The sequence below is a fragment of the Anomaloglossus baeobatrachus genome, unplaced genomic scaffold, assembly GCF_048569485.1.
Source record: "Anomaloglossus baeobatrachus isolate aAnoBae1 unplaced genomic scaffold, aAnoBae1.hap1 Scaffold_2391, whole genome shotgun sequence".
In the NCBI taxonomy this organism is placed as follows: domain Eukaryota; kingdom Metazoa; phylum Chordata; class Amphibia; order Anura; family Aromobatidae; genus Anomaloglossus; species Anomaloglossus baeobatrachus.
In genome coordinates, this window is record NW_027442041.1 from 210,236 (window position 1) to 227,364 (window position 17,129).

At 46.8% G+C, this 17,129-nt stretch overlaps 13 non-coding genes across 13 annotated transcripts; all 13 read right to left on the reverse strand.

The window, feature by feature from the left end:
• Positions 1-494: 494 nt before the first annotated feature.
• Positions 495-685, reverse strand: LOC142261775 (U2 spliceosomal RNA). Its single transcript, XR_012729317.1, has one exon. It is a non-coding gene; the product is annotated as a U2 spliceosomal RNA (small nuclear RNA).
• A 1,117-nt stretch (positions 686-1,802) lies between these two features.
• LOC142261776 (U2 spliceosomal RNA) lies at positions 1,803-1,993 on the reverse strand. Its single transcript, XR_012729318.1, has one exon. It is a non-coding gene; the product is annotated as a U2 spliceosomal RNA (small nuclear RNA).
• Positions 1,994-3,110: 1,117 nt separating this feature from the next.
• Positions 3,111-3,301, reverse strand: LOC142261777 (U2 spliceosomal RNA). Its single transcript, XR_012729319.1, has one exon. It is a non-coding gene; the product is annotated as a U2 spliceosomal RNA (small nuclear RNA).
• Positions 3,302-4,418: 1,117 nt separating this feature from the next.
• Positions 4,419-4,609, reverse strand: LOC142261778 (U2 spliceosomal RNA). The gene has a single exon (XR_012729320.1). It is a non-coding gene; the product is annotated as a U2 spliceosomal RNA (small nuclear RNA).
• A 1,117-nt stretch (positions 4,610-5,726) lies between these two features.
• Positions 5,727-5,917, reverse strand: LOC142261779 (U2 spliceosomal RNA). The gene has a single exon (XR_012729321.1). It is a non-coding gene; the product is annotated as a U2 spliceosomal RNA (small nuclear RNA).
• A 1,117-nt stretch (positions 5,918-7,034) lies between these two features.
• LOC142261781 (U2 spliceosomal RNA) lies at positions 7,035-7,225 on the reverse strand. Its single transcript, XR_012729323.1, has one exon. It is a non-coding gene; the product is annotated as a U2 spliceosomal RNA (small nuclear RNA).
• Positions 7,226-8,342: 1,117 nt separating this feature from the next.
• LOC142261782 (U2 spliceosomal RNA) lies at positions 8,343-8,533 on the reverse strand. The gene has a single exon (XR_012729324.1). It is a non-coding gene; the product is annotated as a U2 spliceosomal RNA (small nuclear RNA).
• Positions 8,534-9,650: 1,117 nt separating this feature from the next.
• Positions 9,651-9,841, reverse strand: LOC142261783 (U2 spliceosomal RNA). Its single transcript, XR_012729325.1, has one exon. It is a non-coding gene; the product is annotated as a U2 spliceosomal RNA (small nuclear RNA).
• Positions 9,842-10,958: 1,117 nt separating this feature from the next.
• On the reverse strand, positions 10,959-11,149 carry LOC142261784 (U2 spliceosomal RNA). Its single transcript, XR_012729326.1, has one exon. It is a non-coding gene; the product is annotated as a U2 spliceosomal RNA (small nuclear RNA).
• Positions 11,150-12,266: 1,117 nt separating this feature from the next.
• On the reverse strand, positions 12,267-12,457 carry LOC142261786 (U2 spliceosomal RNA). Its single transcript, XR_012729327.1, has one exon. It is a non-coding gene; the product is annotated as a U2 spliceosomal RNA (small nuclear RNA).
• A 1,117-nt stretch (positions 12,458-13,574) lies between these two features.
• LOC142261787 (U2 spliceosomal RNA) lies at positions 13,575-13,765 on the reverse strand. Its single transcript, XR_012729328.1, has one exon. It is a non-coding gene; the product is annotated as a U2 spliceosomal RNA (small nuclear RNA).
• Positions 13,766-14,882: 1,117 nt separating this feature from the next.
• LOC142261844 (U2 spliceosomal RNA) lies at positions 14,883-15,067 on the reverse strand. Its single transcript, XR_012729379.1, has one exon. It is a non-coding gene; the product is annotated as a U2 spliceosomal RNA (small nuclear RNA).
• A 1,322-nt stretch (positions 15,068-16,389) lies between these two features.
• Positions 16,390-16,580, reverse strand: LOC142261788 (U2 spliceosomal RNA). The gene has a single exon (XR_012729329.1). It is a non-coding gene; the product is annotated as a U2 spliceosomal RNA (small nuclear RNA).
• Between the last annotated feature and the right edge of the window lie 549 nt (positions 16,581-17,129).

Here is a 17,129-nt window from a genome sequence, read left to right on the forward strand (position 1 = left end):
TACATCAACAGGCAGGCTACAGAAAAGCTTACTAACAAAGGTTAGAGAGGGGCTTTCTCAGAGGGCTTTTTACAGTTTGTCTATTCCCAATTAGCCGGTTTAGTATACTTAATGAAAGTACTAATTCTTTCATAGGCCGCCCATTCTTAGTATTTGACGTTCAGGTAACAACAGGTAACTTTATTTGGAGTGGAAGCAGAGAGATAACACCAGATGCCAATTGTAGATCCTCTCACACCTGTGGTCACTGCAGCATCTGACTCCACTTTGTCCAAAAGGGATCTATTCCATTCAATTACACATGATCTAGATTAGACTGACAACAAGATACTGCACGGGACATAGCAGAGTTGGTGAAGTTGAGTGGTGATGAGTTTGCTATTTGGATGAATAAAGCAAGTAAAAAGTGTGTTAGATAAAAATTCATTTCAATTCGCTAATCGGGCTAATATGAATCAGGTGAATCGAGTTCTGCTTTTGGAAACTGGGTTAAGAAGGGGTGCACCGTTCCTGGAGGTACTGCAATACCAGGTCAATGCGTGGAGTGGACAGAGCAAGCTCTTTTTCCATCTCCCTGTTCTAAAAATCCATTTAATATATGGTCCCCAGATAGGGGACGTATCAGATATTAAACTGATAAGAACAGATACTACACTTGATCTTAGCCAAAAGGCCGAGAAGCGATAACCAGAATTGGTTTGGGCCTCGAGTGGCACCCTGGCCTATGCCGGACACATCTTAGGGAGAGAGAGCGAGAGGGAGACAAACCCACGCCTACACAAGACATTTTGTCACCCAAGCCAACCCTTGAAAAGGCTGCTTTGCAGAGCAAAAACAAGAAGAATGGTGCGTTTTGCAGCCGCCGCCCACTGCAATGAATCTGAATAACTCCTCCTTTAGGGCGCAAGCAACTCCCCTCCCCCTTGCAGTCTTTCCAATTCACGATACAAAAAGACGGACAGGACAGGTTGCCTGACTTTCCGTCACTGCCACCCTTTGCCATCCTTACCCGTAGAAAGCCCTTTCATCATCCCCAAACCCTAATCTTTTCCCTTTCCTTCCCAGCCCCCAAACCCTGCCCTCTGTACCTTTCTCACCACCCGCTTCCCTTCTCCTGTCATCCCCCTACCACCCGGGAAAAAAAGAGATTGCCCCCTCCTTCCACTAGCCCACCCTCCCACCCAAAGAACAACTTCTTCTGCGCAGCTTGTTTTCTAGGCAGCAGCGCTATTGTGATGTCATCGGGGGGCATTGTGACAAGCCGCCAGTGTTCCGTCTCTTCATGTTGTGCACTGTTCAAACCGAAAATACATCAACAGGCAGGCTACAGAAAAGCTTACTAACAAAGGTTAGAGAGGGGCTTTCTCAGAGGGCTTTTTACAGTTTGTCTATTCCCAATTAGCCGGTTTAGTATACTTAATGAAAGTACTAATTCTTTCATAGGCCGCCCATTCTTAGTATTTGACGTTCAGGTAACAACAGGTAACTTTATTTGGAGTGGAAGCAGAGAGATAACACCAGATGCCAATTGTAGATCCTCTCACACCTGTGGTCACTGCAGCATCTGACTCCACTTTGTCCAAAAGGGATCTATTCCATTCAATTACACATGATCTAGATTAGACTGACAACAAGATACTGCACGGGACATAGCAGAGTTGGTGAAGTTGAGTGGTGATGAGTTTGCTATTTGGATGAATAAAGCAAGTAAAAAGTGTGTTAGATAAAAATTCATTTCAATTCGCTAATCGGGCTAATATGAATCAGGTGAATCGAGTTCTGCTTTTGGAAACTGGGTTAAGAAGGGGTGCACCGTTCCTGGAGGTACTGCAATACCAGGTCAATGCGTGGAGTGGACAGAGCAAGCTCTTTTTCCATCTCCCTGTTCTAAAAATCCATTTAATATATGGTCCCCAGATAGGGGACGTATCAGATATTAAACTGATAAGAACAGATACTACACTTGATCTTAGCCAAAAGGCCGAGAAGCGATAACCAGAATTGGTTTGGGCCTCGAGTGGCACCCTGGCCTATGCCGGACACATCTTAGGGAGAGAGAGCGAGAGGGAGACAAACCCACGCCTACACAAGACATTTTGTCACCCAAGCCAACCCTTGAAAAGGCTGCTTTGCAGAGCAAAAACAAGAAGAATGGTGCGTTTTGCAGCCGCCGCCCACTGCAATGAATCTGAATAACTCCTCCTTTAGGGCGCAAGCAACTCCCCTCCCCCTTGCAGTCTTTCCAATTCACGATACAAAAAGACGGACAGGACAGGTTGCCTGACTTTCCGTCACTGCCACCCTTTGCCATCCTTACCCGTAGAAAGCCCTTTCATCATCCCCAAACCCTAATCTTTTCCCTTTCCTTCCCAGCCCCCAAACCCTGCCCTCTGTACCTTTCTCACCACCCGCTTCCCTTCTCCTGTCATCCCCCTACCACCCGGGAAAAAAAGAGATTGCCCCCTCCTTCCACTAGCCCACCCTCCCACCCAAAGAACAACTTCTTCTGCGCAGCTTGTTTTCTAGGCAGCAGCGCTATTGTGATGTCATCGGGGGGCATTGTGACAAGCCGCCAGTGTTCCGTCTCTTCATGTTGTGCACTGTTCAAACCGAAAATACATCAACAGGCAGGCTACAGAAAAGCTTACTAACAAAGGTTAGAGAGGGGCTTTCTCAGAGGGCTTTTTACAGTTTGTCTATTCCCAATTAGCCGGTTTAGTATACTTAATGAAAGTACTAATTCTTTCATAGGCCGCCCATTCTTAGTATTTGACGTTCAGGTAACAACAGGTAACTTTATTTGGAGTGGAAGCAGAGAGATAACACCAGATGCCAATTGTAGATCCTCTCACACCTGTGGTCACTGCAGCATCTGACTCCACTTTGTCCAAAAGGGATCTATTCCATTCAATTACACATGATCTAGATTAGACTGACAACAAGATACTGCACGGGACATAGCAGAGTTGGTGAAGTTGAGTGGTGATGAGTTTGCTATTTGGATGAATAAAGCAAGTAAAAAGTGTGTTAGATAAAAATTCATTTCAATTCGCTAATCGGGCTAATATGAATCAGGTGAATCGAGTTCTGCTTTTGGAAACTGGGTTAAGAAGGGGTGCACCGTTCCTGGAGGTACTGCAATACCAGGTCAATGCGTGGAGTGGACAGAGCAAGCTCTTTTTCCATCTCCCTGTTCTAAAAATCCATTTAATATATGGTCCCCAGATAGGGGACGTATCAGATATTAAACTGATAAGAACAGATACTACACTTGATCTTAGCCAAAAGGCCGAGAAGCGATAACCAGAATTGGTTTGGGCCTCGAGTGGCACCCTGGCCTATGCCGGACACATCTTAGGGAGAGAGAGCGAGAGGGAGACAAACCCACGCCTACACAAGACATTTTGTCACCCAAGCCAACCCTTGAAAAGGCTGCTTTGCAGAGCAAAAACAAGAAGAATGGTGCGTTTTGCAGCCGCCGCCCACTGCAATGAATCTGAATAACTCCTCCTTTAGGGCGCAAGCAACTCCCCTCCCCCTTGCAGTCTTTCCAATTCACGATACAAAAAGACGGACAGGACAGGTTGCCTGACTTTCCGTCACTGCCACCCTTTGCCATCCTTACCCGTAGAAAGCCCTTTCATCATCCCCAAACCCTAATCTTTTCCCTTTCCTTCCCAGCCCCCAAACCCTGCCCTCTGTACCTTTCTCACCACCCGCTTCCCTTCTCCTGTCATCCCCCTACCACCCGGGAAAAAAAGAGATTGCCCCCTCCTTCCACTAGCCCACCCTCCCACCCAAAGAACAACTTCTTCTGCGCAGCTTGTTTTCTAGGCAGCAGCGCTATTGTGATGTCATCGGGGGGCATTGTGACAAGCCGCCAGTGTTCCGTCTCTTCATGTTGTGCACTGTTCAAACCGAAAATACATCAACAGGCAGGCTACAGAAAAGCTTACTAACAAAGGTTAGAGAGGGGCTTTCTCAGAGGGCTTTTTACAGTTTGTCTATTCCCAATTAGCCGGTTTAGTATACTTAATGAAAGTACTAATTCTTTCATAGGCCGCCCATTCTTAGTATTTGACGTTCAGGTAACAACAGGTAACTTTATTTGGAGTGGAAGCAGAGAGATAACACCAGATGCCAATTGTAGATCCTCTCACACCTGTGGTCACTGCAGCATCTGACTCCACTTTGTCCAAAAGGGATCTATTCCATTCAATTACACATGATCTAGATTAGACTGACAACAAGATACTGCACGGGACATAGCAGAGTTGGTGAAGTTGAGTGGTGATGAGTTTGCTATTTGGATGAATAAAGCAAGTAAAAAGTGTGTTAGATAAAAATTCATTTCAATTCGCTAATCGGGCTAATATGAATCAGGTGAATCGAGTTCTGCTTTTGGAAACTGGGTTAAGAAGGGGTGCACCGTTCCTGGAGGTACTGCAATACCAGGTCAATGCGTGGAGTGGACAGAGCAAGCTCTTTTTCCATCTCCCTGTTCTAAAAATCCATTTAATATATGGTCCCCAGATAGGGGACGTATCAGATATTAAACTGATAAGAACAGATACTACACTTGATCTTAGCCAAAAGGCCGAGAAGCGATAACCAGAATTGGTTTGGGCCTCGAGTGGCACCCTGGCCTATGCCGGACACATCTTAGGGAGAGAGAGCGAGAGGGAGACAAACCCACGCCTACACAAGACATTTTGTCACCCAAGCCAACCCTTGAAAAGGCTGCTTTGCAGAGCAAAAACAAGAAGAATGGTGCGTTTTGCAGCCGCCGCCCACTGCAATGAATCTGAATAACTCCTCCTTTAGGGCGCAAGCAACTCCCCTCCCCCTTGCAGTCTTTCCAATTCACGATACAAAAAGACGGACAGGACAGGTTGCCTGACTTTCCGTCACTGCCACCCTTTGCCATCCTTACCCGTAGAAAGCCCTTTCATCATCCCCAAACCCTAATCTTTTCCCTTTCCTTCCCAGCCCCCAAACCCTGCCCTCTGTACCTTTCTCACCACCCGCTTCCCTTCTCCTGTCATCCCCCTACCACCCGGGAAAAAAAGAGATTGCCCCCTCCTTCCACTAGCCCACCCTCCCACCCAAAGAACAACTTCTTCTGCGCAGCTTGTTTTCTAGGCAGCAGCGCTATTGTGATGTCATCGGGGGGCATTGTGACAAGCCGCCAGTGTTCCGTCTCTTCATGTTGTGCACTGTTCAAACCGAAAATACATCAACAGGCAGGCTACAGAAAAGCTTACTAACAAAGGTTAGAGAGGGGCTTTCTCAGAGGGCTTTTTACAGTTTGTCTATTCCCAATTAGCCGGTTTAGTATACTTAATGAAAGTACTAATTCTTTCATAGGCCGCCCATTCTTAGTATTTGACGTTCAGGTAACAATAGGTAACTTTATTTGGAGTGGAAGCAGAGAGATAACACCAGATGCCAATTGTAGATCCTCTCACACCTGTGGTCACTGCAGCATCTGACTCCACTTTGTCCAAAAGGGATCTATTCCATTCAATTACACATGATCTAGATTAGACTGACAACAAGATACTGCACGGGACATAGCAGAGTTGGTGAAGTTGAGTGGTGATGAGTTTGCTATTTGGATGAATAAAGCAAGTAAAAAGTGTGTTAGATAAAAATTCATTTCAATTCGCTAATCGGGCTAATATGAATCAGGTGAATCGAGTTCTGCTTTTGGAAACTGGGTTAAGAAGGGGTGCACCGTTCCTGGAGGTACTGCAATACCAGGTCAATGCGTGGAGTGGACAGAGCAAGCTCTTTTTCCATCTCCCTGTTCTAAAAATCCATTTAATATATGGTCCCCAGATAGGGGACGTATCAGATATTAAACTGATAAGAACAGATACTACACTTGATCTTAGCCAAAAGGCCGAGAAGCGATAACCAGAATTGGTTTGGGCCTCGAGTGGCACCCTGGCCTATGCCGGACACATCTTAGGGAGAGAGAGCGAGAGGGAGACAAACCCACGCCTACACAAGACATTTTGTCACCCAAGCCAACCCTTGAAAAGGCTGCTTTGCAGAGCAAAAACAAGAAGAATGGTGCGTTTTGCAGCCGCCGCCCACTGCAATGAATCTGAATAACTCCTCCTTTAGGGCGCAAGCAACTCCCCTCCCCCTTGCAGTCTTTCCAATTCACGATACAAAAAGACGGACAGGACAGGTTGCCTGACTTTCCGTCACTGCCACCCTTTGCCATCCTTACCCGTAGAAAGCCCTTTCATCATCCCCAAACCCTAATCTTTTCCCTTTCCTTCCCAGCCCCCAAACCCTGCCCTCTGTACCTTTCTCACCACCCGCTTCCCTTCTCCTGTCATCCCCCTACCACCCGGGAAAAAAAGAGATTGCCCCCTCCTTCCACTAGCCCACCCTCCCACCCAAAGAACAACTTCTTCTGCGCAGCTTGTTTTCTAGGCAGCAGCGCTATTGTGATGTCATCGGGGGGCATTGTGACAAGCCGCCAGTGTTCCGTCTCTTCATGTTGTGCACTGTTCAAACCGAAAATACATCAACAGGCAGGCTACAGAAAAGCTTACTAACAAAGGTTAGAGAGGGGCTTTCTCAGAGGGCTTTTTACAGTTTGTCTATTCCCAATTAGCCGGTTTAGTATACTTAATGAAAGTACTAATTCTTTCATAGGCCGCCCATTCTTAGTATTTGACGTTCAGGTAACAACAGGTAACTTTATTTGGAGTGGAAGCAGAGAGATAACACCAGATGCCAATTGTAGATCCTCTCACACCTGTGGTCACTGCAGCATCTGACTCCACTTTGTCCAAAAGGGATCTATTCCATTCAATTACACATGATCTAGATTAGACTGACAACAAGATACTGCACGGGACATAGCAGAGTTGGTGAAGTTGAGTGGTGATGAGTTTGCTATTTGGATGAATAAAGCAAGTAAAAAGTGTGTTAGATAAAAATTCATTTCAATTCGCTAATCGGGCTAATATGAATCAGGTGAATCGAGTTCTGCTTTTGGAAACTGGGTTAAGAAGGGGTGCACCGTTCCTGGAGGTACTGCAATACCAGGTCAATGCGTGGAGTGGACAGAGCAAGCTCTTTTTCCATCTCCCTGTTCTAAAAATCCATTTAATATATGGTCCCCAGATAGGGGACGTATCAGATATTAAACTGATAAGAACAGATACTACACTTGATCTTAGCCAAAAGGCCGAGAAGCGATAACCAGAATTGGTTTGGGCCTCGAGTGGCACCCTGGCCTATGCCGGACACATCTTAGGGAGAGAGAGCGAGAGGGAGACAAACCCACGCCTACACAAGACATTTTGTCACCCAAGCCAACCCTTGAAAAGGCTGCTTTGCAGAGCAAAAACAAGAAGAATGGTGCGTTTTGCAGCCGCCGCCCACTGCAATGAATCTGAATAACTCCTCCTTTAGGGCGCAAGCAACTCCCCTCCCCCTTGCAGTCTTTCCAATTCACGATACAAAAAGACGGACAGGACAGGTTGCCTGACTTTCCGTCACTGCCACCCTTTGCCATCCTTACCCGTAGAAAGCCCTTTCATCATCCCCAAACCCTAATCTTTTCCCTTTCCTTCCCAGCCCCCAAACCCTGCCCTCTGTACCTTTCTCACCACCCGCTTCCCTTCTCCTGTCATCCCCCTACCACCCGGGAAAAAAAGAGATTGCCCCCTCCTTCCACTAGCCCACCCTCCCACCCAAAGAACAACTTCTTCTGCGCAGCTTGTTTTCTAGGCAGCAGCGCTATTGTGATGTCATCGGGGGGCATTGTGACAAGCCGCCAGTGTTCCGTCTCTTCATGTTGTGCACTGTTCAAACCGAAAATACATCAACAGGCAGGCTACAGAAAAGCTTACTAACAAAGGTTAGAGAGGGGCTTTCTCAGAGGGCTTTTTACAGTTTGTCTATTCCCAATTAGCCGGTTTAGTATACTTAATGAAAGTACTAATTCTTTCATAGGCCGCCCATTCTTAGTATTTGACGTTCAGGTAACAACAGGTAACTTTATTTGGAGTGGAAGCAGAGAGATAACACCAGATGCCAATTGTAGATCCTCTCACACCTGTGGTCACTGCAGCATCTGACTCCACTTTGTCCAAAAGGGATCTATTCCATTCAATTACACATGATCTAGATTAGACTGACAACAAGATACTGCACGGGACATAGCAGAGTTGGTGAAGTTGAGTGGTGATGAGTTTGCTATTTGGATGAATAAAGCAAGTAAAAAGTGTGTTAGATAAAAATTCATTTCAATTCGCTAATCGGGCTAATATGAATCAGGTGAATCGAGTTCTGCTTTTGGAAACTGGGTTAAGAAGGGGTGCACCGTTCCTGGAGGTACTGCAATACCAGGTCAATGCGTGGAGTGGACAGAGCAAGCTCTTTTTCCATCTCCCTGTTCTAAAAATCCATTTAATATATGGTCCCCAGATAGGGGACGTATCAGATATTAAACTGATAAGAACAGATACTACACTTGATCTTAGCCAAAAGGCCGAGAAGCGATAACCAGAATTGGTTTGGGCCTCGAGTGGCACCCTGGCCTATGCCGGACACATCTTAGGGAGAGAGAGCGAGAGGGAGACAAACCCACGCCTACACAAGACATTTTGTCACCCAAGCCAACCCTTGAAAAGGCTGCTTTGCAGAGCAAAAACAAGAAGAATGGTGCGTTTTGCAGCCGCCGCCCACTGCAATGAATCTGAATAACTCCTCCTTTAGGGCGCAAGCAACTCCCCTCCCCTTTGCAGTCTTTCCAATTCACGATACAAAAAGACGGACAGGACAGGTTGCCTGACTTTCCGTCACTGCCACCCTTTGCCATCCTTACCCGTAGAAAGCCCTTTCATCATCCCCAAACCCTAATCTTTTCCCTTTCCTTCCCAGCCCCCAAACCCTGCCCTCTGTACCTTTCTCACCACCCGCTTCCCTTCTCCTGTCATCCCCCTACCACCCGGGAAAAAAAGAGATTGCCCCCTCCTTCCACTAGCCCACCCTCCCACCCAAAGAACAACTTCTTCTGCGCAGCTTGTTTTCTAGGCAGCAGCGCTATTGTGATGTCATCGGGGGGCATTGTGACAAGCCGCCAGTGTTCCGTCTCTTCATGTTGTGCACTGTTCAAACCGAAAATACATCAACAGGCAGGCTACAGAAAAGCTTACTAACAAAGGTTAGAGAGGGGCTTTCTCAGAGGGCTTTTTACAGTTTGTCTATTCCCAATTAGCCGGTTTAGTATACTTAATGAAAGTACTAATTCTTTCATAGGCCGCCCATTCTTAGTATTTGACGTTCAGGTAACAACAGGTAACTTTATTTGGAGTGGAAGCAGAGAGATAACACCAGATGCCAATTGTAGATCCTCTCACACCTGTGGTCACTGCAGCATCTGACTCCACTTTGTCCAAAAGGGATCTATTCCATTCAATTACACATGATCTAGATTAGACTGACAACAAGATACTGCACGGGACATAGCAGAGTTGGTGAAGTTGAGTGGTGATGAGTTTGCTATTTGGATGAATAAAGCAAGTAAAAAGTGTGTTAGATAAAAATTCATTTCAATTCGCTAATCGGGCTAATATGAATCAGGTGAATCGAGTTCTGCTTTTGGAAACTGGGTTAAGAAGGGGTGCACCGTTCCTGGAGGTACTGCAATACCAGGTCAATGCGTGGAGTGGACAGAGCAAGCTCTTTTTCCATCTCCCTGTTCTAAAAATCCATTTAATATATGGTCCCCAGATAGGGGACGTATCAGATATTAAACTGATAAGAACAGATACTACACTTGATCTTAGCCAAAAGGCCGAGAAGCGATAACCAGAATTGGTTTGGGCCTCGAGTGGCACCCTGGCCTATGCCGGACACATCTTAGGGAGAGAGAGCGAGAGGGAGACAAACCCACGCCTACACAAGACATTTTGTCACCCAAGCCAACCCTTGAAAAGGCTGCTTTGCAGAGCAAAAACAAGAAGAATGGTGCGTTTTGCAGCCGCCGCCCACTGCAATGAATCTGAATAACTCCTCCTTTAGGGCGCAAGCAACTCCCCTCCCCCTTGCAGTCTTTCCAATTCACGATACAAAAAGACGGACAGGACAGGTTGCCTGACTTTCCGTCACTGCCACCCTTTGCCATCCTTACCCGTAGAAAGCCCTTTCATCATCCCCAAACCCTAATCTTTTCCTTTTCCTTCCCAGCCCCCAAACCCTGCCCTCTGTACCTTTCTCACCACCCGCTTCCCTTCTCCTGTCATCCCCCTACCACCCGGGAAAAAAAGAGATTGCCCCCTCCTTCCACTAGCCCACCCTCCCACCCAAAGAACAACTTCTTCTGCGCAGCTTGTTTTCTAGGCAGCAGCGCTATTGTGATGTCATCGGGGGGCATTGTGACAAGCCGCCAGTGTTCCGTCTCTTCATGTTGTGCACTGTTCAAACCGAAAATACATCAACAGGCAGGCTACAGAAAAGCTTACTAACAAAGGTTAGAGAGGGGCTTTCTCAGAGGGCTTTTTACAGTTTGTCTATTCCCAATTAGCCGGTTTAGTATACTTAATGAAAGTACTAATTCTTTCATAGGCCGCCCATTCTTAGTATTTGACGTTCAGGTAACAACAGGTAACTTTATTTGGAGTGGAAGCAGAGAGATAACACCAGATGCCAATTGTAGATCCTCTCACACCTGTGGTCACTGCAGCATCTGACTCCACTTTGTCCAAAAGGGATCTATTCCATTCAATTACACATGATCTAGATTAGACTGACAACAAGATACTGCACGGGACATAGCAGAGTTGGTGAAGTTGAGTGGTGATGAGTTTGCTATTTGGATGAATAAAGCAAGTAAAAAGTGTGTTAGATAAAAATTCATTTCAATTCGCTAATCGGGCTAATATGAATCAGGTGAATCGAGTTCTGCTTTTGGAAACTGGGTTAAGAAGGGGTGCACCGTTCCTGGAGGTACTGCAATACCAGGTCAATGCGTGGAGTGGACAGAGCAAGCTCTTTTTCCATCTCCCTGTTCTAAAAATCCATTTAATATATGGTCCCCAGATAGGGGACGTATCAGATATTAAACTGATAAGAACAGATACTACACTTGATCTTAGCCAAAAGGCCGAGAAGCGATAACCAGAATTGGTTTGGGCCTCGAGTGGCACCCTGGCCTATGCCGGACACATCTTAGGGAGAGAGAGCGAGAGGGAGACAAACCCACGCCTACACAAGACATTTTGTCACCCAAGCCAACCCTTGAAAAGGCTGCTTTGCAGAGCAAAAACAAGAAGAATGGTGCGTTTTGCAGCCGCCGCCCACTGCAATGAATCTGAATAACTCCTCCTTTAGGGCGCAAGCAACTCCCCTCCCCCTTGCAGTCTTTCCAATTCACGATACAAAAAGACGGACAGGACAGGTTGCCTGACTTTCCGTCACTGCCACCCTTTGCCATCCTTACCCGTAGAAAGCCCTTTCATCATCCCCAAACCCTAATCTTTTCCCTTTCCTTCCCAGCCCCCAAACCCTGCCCTCTGTACCTTTCTCACCACCCGCTTCCCTTCTCCTGTCATCCCCCTACCACCCGGGAAAAAAAGAGATTGCCCCCTCCTTCCACTAGCCCACCCTCCCACCCAAAGAACAACTTCTTCTGCGCAGCTTGTTTTCTAGGCAGCAGCGCTATTGTGATGTCATCGGGGGGCATTGTGACAAGCCGCCAGTGTTCCGTCTCTTCATGTTGTGCACTGTTCAAACCGAAAATACATCAACAGGCAGGCTACAGAAAAGCTTACTAACAAAGGTTAGAGAGGGGCTTTCTCAGAGGGCTTTTTACAGTTTGTCTATTCCCAATTAGCCGGTTTAGTATACTTAATGAAAGTACTAATTCTTTCATAGGCCGCCCATTCTTAGTATTTGACGTTCAGGTAACAACAGGTAACTTTATTTGGAGTGGAAGCAGAGAGATAACACCAGATGCCAATTGTAGATCCTCTCACACCTGTGGTCACTGCAGCATCTGACTCCACTTTGTCCAAAAGGGATCTATTCCATTCAATTACACATGATCTAGATTAGACTGACAACAAGATACTGCACGGGACATAGCAGAGTTGGTGAAGTTGAGTGGTGATGAGTTTGCTATTTGGATGAATAAAGCAAGTAAAAAGTGTGTTAGATAAAAATTCATTTCAATTCGCTAATCGGGCTAATATGAATCAGGTGAATCGAGTTCTGCTTTTGGAAACTGGGTTAAGAAGGGGTGCACCGTTCCTGGAGGTACTGCAATACCAGGTCAATGCGTGGAGTGGACAGAGCAAGCTCTTTTTCCATCTCCCTGTTCTAAAAATCCATTTAATATATGGTCCCCAGATAGGGGACGTATCAGATATTAAACTGATAAGAACAGATACTACACTTGATCTTAGCCAAAAGGCCGAGAAGCGATAACCAGAATTGGTTTGGGCCTCAAGTGGCACCCTGGCCTATGCCGGACACATCTTAGGGAGAGAGAGCGAGAGGGAGACAAACCCACGCCTACACAAGACATTTTGTCACCCAAGCCAACCCTTGAAAAGGCTGCTTTGCAGAGCAAAAACAAGAAGAATGGTGCGTTTTGCAGCCGCCGCCCACTGCAATGAATCTGAATAACTCCTCCTTTAGGGCGCAAGCAACTCCCCTCCCCCTTGCAGTCTTTCCAATTCACGATACAAAAAGACGGACAGGACAGGTTGCCTGACTTTCCGTCACTGCCACCCTTTGCAATCCTTACCCGTAGAAAGCCCTTTCATCATCCCCAAACCCTAATCTTTTCCCTTTCCTTCCCAGCCCCCAAACCCTGCCCTCTGTACCTTTCTCACCACCCGCTTCCCTTCTCCTGTCATCCCCCTACCACCCGGGAAAAAAAGAGATTGCCCCCTCCTTCCACTAGCCCACCCTCCCACCCAAAGAACAACTTCTTCTGCGCAGCTTGTTTTCTAGGCAGCAGCGCTATTGTGATGTCATCGGGGGGCATTGTGACAAGCCGCCAGTGTTCCGTCTCTTCATGTTGTGCACTGTTCAAACCGAAAATACATCAACAGGCAGGCTACAGAAAAGCTTACTAACAAAGGTTAGAGAGGGGCTTTCTCAGAGGGCTTTTTACAGTTTGTCTATTCCCAATTAGCCGGTTTAGTATACTTAATGAAAGTACTAATTCTTTCATAGGCCGCCCATTCTTAGTATTTGACGTTCAGGTAACAACAGGTAACTTTATTTGGAGTGGAAGCAGAGAGATAACACCAGATGCCAATTGTAGATCCTCTCACACCTGTGGTCACTGCAGCATCTGACTCCACTTTGTCCAAAAGGGATCTATTCCATTCAATTACACATGATCTAGATTAGACTGACAACAAGATACTGCACGGGACATAGCAGAGTTGGTGAAGTTGAGTGGTGATGAGTTTGCTATTTGGATGAATAAAGCAAGTAAAAAGTGTGTTAGATAAAAATTCATTTCAATTCGCTAATCGGGCTAATATGAATCAGGTGAATCGAGTTCTGCTTTTGGAAACTGGGTTAAGAAGGGGTGCACCGTTCCTGGAGGTACTGCAATACCAGGTCAATGCGTGGAGTGGACAGAGCAAGCTCTTTTTCCATCTCCCTGTTCTAAAAATCCATTTAATATATGGTCCCCAGATAGGGGACGTATCAGATATTAAACTGATAAGAACAGATACTACACTTGATCTTAGCCAAAAGGCCGAGAAGCGATAACCAGAATTGGTTTGGGCCTCGAGTGGCACCCTGGCCTATGCCGGACACATCTTAGGGAGAGAGAGCGAGAGGGAGACAAACCCACGCCTACACAAGACATTTTGTCACCCAAGCCAACCCTTGAAAAGGCTGCTTTGCAGAGCAAAAACAAGAAGAATGGTGCGTTTTGCAGCCGCCGCCCACTGCAATGAATCTGAATAACTCCTCCTTTAGGGCGCAAGCAACTCCCCTCCCCCTTGCAGTCTTTCCAATTCACGATACAAAAAGACGGACAGGACAGGTTGCCTGACTTTCCGTCACTGCCACCCTTTGCCATCCTTACCCGTAGAAAGCCCTTTCATCATCCCCAAACCCTAATCTTTTCCCTTTCCTTCCCAGCCCCCAAACCCTGCCCTCTGTACCTTTCTCACCACCCGCTTCCCTTCTCCTGTCATCCCCCTACCACCCGGGAAAAAAAGAGATTGCCCCCTCCTTCCACTAGCCCACCCTCCCACCCAAAGAACAACTTCTTCTGCGCAGCTTGTTTTCTAGGCAGCAGCGCTATTGTGATGTCATCGGGGGGCATTGTGACAAGCCGCCAGTGTTCCGTCTCTTCATGTTGTGCACTGTTCAAACCGAAAATACATCAACAGGCAGGCTACAGAAAAGCTTACTAACAAAGGTTAGAGAGGGGCTTTCTCAGAGGGCTTTTTACAGTTTGTCTATTCCCAATTAGCCGGTTTAGTATACTTAATGAAAGTACTAATTCTTTCATAGGCCGCCCATTCTTAGTATTTGACGTTCAGGTAACAACAGGTAACTTTATTTGGAGTGGAAGCAGAGAGATAACACCAGATGCCAATTGTAGATCCTCTCACACCTGTGGTCACTGCAGCATCTGACTCCACTTTGTCCAAAAGGGATCTATTCCATTCAATTACACATGATCTAGATTAGACTGACAACAAGATACTGCACGGGACATAGCAGAGTTGGTGAAGTTGAGTGGTGATGAGTTTGCTATTTGGATGAATAAAGCAAGTAAAAAGTGTGTTAGATAAAAATTCATTTCAATTCGCTAATCGGGCTAATATGAATCAGGTGAATCGAGTTCTGCTTTTGGAAACTGGGTTAAGAAGGGGTGCACCGTTCCTGGAGGTACTGCAATACCAGGTCAATGCGTGGAGTGGACAGAGCAAGCTCTTTTTCCATCTCCCTGTTCTAAAAATCCATTTAATATATGGTCCCCAGATAGGGGACGTATCAGATATTAAACTGATAAGAACAGATGAGATTCCATCCGCAAATTTCAGAAAACGGTCATCGGCCACCACACAAAAGCGCAGTGCCGCAGGTGATCGCCTCCCGAGCCCAGGAACCACCAGCCAAAAGGGGACGTAAGCACCAAAAGGCGCAACAATCCCCAAGGCCGGCGGTTGTGCAAGCCCGGGCCCCTCCCAGCCAAGACCAAGGCAAACCCAATGAAGGGACTACACTTGATCTTAGCCAAAAGGCCGAGAAGCGATAACCAGAATTGGTTTGGGCCTCGAGTGGCACCCTGGCCTATGCCGAACACATCTTAGGGAGAGAGAGCGAGAGGGAGACAAACCCACGCCTACACAAGACATTTTGTCACCCAAGCCAACCCTTGAAAAGGCTGCTTTGCAGAGCAAAAACAAGAAGAATGGTGCGTTTTGCAGCCGCCGCCCACTGCAATGAATCTGAATAACTCCTCCTTTAGGGCGCAAGCAACTCCCCTCCCCCTTGCAGTCTTTCCAATTCACGATACAAAAAGACGGACAGGACAGGTTGCCTGACTTTCCGTCACTGCCACCCTTTGCCATCCTTACCCGTAGAAAGCCCTTTCATCATCCCCAAACCCTAATCTTTTCCCTTTCCTTCCCAGCCCCCAAACCCTGCCCTCTGTACCTTTCTCACCACCCGCTTCCCTTCTCCTGTCATCCCCCTACCACCCGGGAAAAAAAGAGATTGCCCCCTCCTTCCACTAGCCCACCCTCCCACCCAAAGAACAACTTCTTCTGCGCAGCTTGTTTTCTAGGCAGCAGCGCTATTGTGATGTCATCGGGGGGCATTGTGACAAGCCGCCAGTGTTCCGTCTCTTCATGTTGTGCACTGTTCAAACCGAAAATACATCAACAGGCAGGCTACAGAAAAGCTTACTAACAAAGGTTAGAGAGGGGCTTTCTCAGAGGGCTTTTTACAGTTTGTCTATTCCCAATTAGCCGGTTTAGTATACTTAATGAAAGTACTAATTCTTTCATAGGCCGCCCATTCTTAGTATTTGACGTTCAGGTAACAACAGGTAACTTTATTTGGAGTGGAAGCAGAGAGATAACACCAGATGCCAATTGTAGATCCTCTCACACCTGTGGTCACTGCAGCATCTGACTCCACTTTGTCCAAAAGGGATCTATTCCATTCAATTACACATGATCTAGATTAGACTGACAACAAGATACTGCACGGGACATAGCAGAGTTGGTGAAGTTGAGTGGTGATGAGTTTGCTATTTGGATGAATAAAGCAAGTAAAAAGTGTGTTAGATAAAAATTCATTTCAATTCGCTAATCGGGCTAATATGAATCAGGTGAATCGAGTTCTGCTTTTGGAAACTGGGTTAAGAAGGGGTGCACCGTTCCTGGAGGTACTGCAATACCAGGTCAATGCGTGGAGTGGACAGAGCAAGCTCTTTTTCCATCTCCCTGTTCTAAAAATCCATTTAATATATGGTCCCCAGATAGGGGACGTATCAGATATTAAACTGATAAGAACAGATACTACACTTGATCTTAGCCAAAAGGCCGAGAAGCGATAACCAGAATTGGTTTGGGCCTCGAGTGGCACCCTGGCCTATGCCGGACACATCTTAGGGAGAGAGAGCGAGAGGGAGACAAACCCACGCCTACACAAGACATTTTGTCACCCAAGCCAACCCTTGAAAAGGCTGCTTTGCAGAGCAAAAACAAGAAGAATGGTGCGTTTTGCAGCCGCCGCCCACTGCAATGAATCTGAATAACTCCTCCTTTAGGGCGCAAGCAACTCCCCTCCCCCTTGCAGTCTTTCCAATTCACGATACAAAAAGACGGACAGGACAGGTTGCCTGACTTTCCGTCACTGCCACCCTTTGCCATCCTTACCCGTAGAAAGCCCTTTCATCATCCCCAAACCCTAATCTTTTCCCTTTCCTTCCCAGCCCCCAAACCCTGCCCTCTGTACCTTTCTCACCACCCGCTTCCCTTCTCCTGTCATCCCCCTACCACCCGGGAAAAAAAGAGATTGCCCCCTCCTTCCACTAGCCCACCCTCCCACCCAAAGAACAACTTCTTCTGCGCAGCTTGTTTTCTAGGCAGCAGCGCTATTGT